The sequence below is a fragment of the Sciurus carolinensis genome, chromosome 8 (genome assembly GCF_902686445.1).
Source record: "Sciurus carolinensis chromosome 8, mSciCar1.2, whole genome shotgun sequence".
Taxonomy (NCBI): domain Eukaryota; kingdom Metazoa; phylum Chordata; class Mammalia; order Rodentia; family Sciuridae; genus Sciurus; species Sciurus carolinensis.
Window position 1 is genome coordinate 74,407,219 of NC_062220.1, and position 1,596 is coordinate 74,408,814.

A 1,596-nucleotide genomic window follows, 5' to 3' on the forward strand; every position below is an offset into this window, starting at 1 on the left:
CAAGTAACAATATAAGTCCCATTTCTGTGTTCTCAAAGTTAACACATGTTAACTCATGTTAAGGAAAGCCTGGATGAGGAATCAAATGTCCTCAGAATAAAATCTATTTTGAGTGTTTTACCCAGTAGCAAATAAATAACTTGCTTTAGGTAGGGGAAGAGGTATAAACAGAGGAATAAGTTGGCAGGAGGCTGGGATAGAATGAGGAGTGGAGTCAATATCATTAGTTACTCCAACAGAATTTTTCATTCTAAATTATTAAGGTTTGGCATTGTTTTAGTCAGTTATTTTCCTGCTATGACTAAATGTCCCAACCAGCACAACTATAGAAGAGGAAAAAGTTTATTTGAGGACTCACAGTTTCAGAGGTTTTAGTTCATAGAAGGCTCCATTCTTTGGGGCTTGAGGTGAAGCTGAACATCATGGCTGAGTGTGTGGCAGAGGGAAGCACCTCACATTATTTCAGGAAGCAGAGAGAAACTCCACTCTCCAGATACAAAATACATACCCATAGCCCCACCCCAATTCCCACCTCCTCCAGCCACACTCTACTAGTTCAATTAATCCCATTAGGGATTAATTTACTGATTGAGTTAAGATTCTTACAACCCAATCTTTTCTCCTCTGAACCTTCCCACATTGTCTCACATGTGAGCTTTTGGGTGACACCTCACATCCAAATCATAACAGGTATATCTGCCAGTGTTCAGTTCATGAAACAAGTTATTTTATGCATTCTAAATCTGAAGAGGTTCAATATTGAAAATTTAAGAATTATAAAATCACTGGGAAAGTTTAGGAACTAAAGCTAGGAAAACTACTACCTTCAATCCTAACATTAGGCACCAAAGGGATGCTTCTTAAAAACTCCTCAGGAAGCTGATATGATTTAAAGACTCTCTGGAAGCTCCCGTCCAATATCTCAACTGCTATGCATTCAATTACTCTCAAAATTCAGATGTTGAATATCTAACCCCCATGTGATGATTTTTACAATTGGAGCCTTGAGTAGATAATTAGATTTAAATGATATGAAATTAGTGCCCTTGTAAGACAGCAGAACTCCCTTCCTTTCCTGCCTGGTAAAGACACAGTAAGGAAGTGGGTATCTGCAAGCCCAGAAGAGGATTCACACCAGAACCTGGCACCCTAGTGTTGAACTTTGCAGTTTCCAGAACTGTGAGAAATAAATGTCTGTTGTTTAAGTCTTACAGATTATGTTATTTTGTTCTGGACAGTCTTAGCAGACAAAGACAATCAACCTAGAATTGAAAGATGAATCATATGTATCCATACATTTAACTTCTTCTATATGGGAAGTCATTCATCTTCACATTCAGAATCTCATACAAAGTGCTTCATGGTGACAAACTCTGATGGGGGCTTTGCAGGGGAAGTCATTCCAAGAAATGTATATCCAAGTTTCTCTCTCTGATAAAATGAGCAATTTTGATGCTTGATCCAACCAGTTAGATTATTAAACTAAAAAGTACATGATATTTAGTGTCACATGAATGTTATAAACTGAGTGAAAGGAGAACAGCAACATCATAGATAAATGTACTTCTTCCATCAAGAGAAGGGTTAACTGTGATG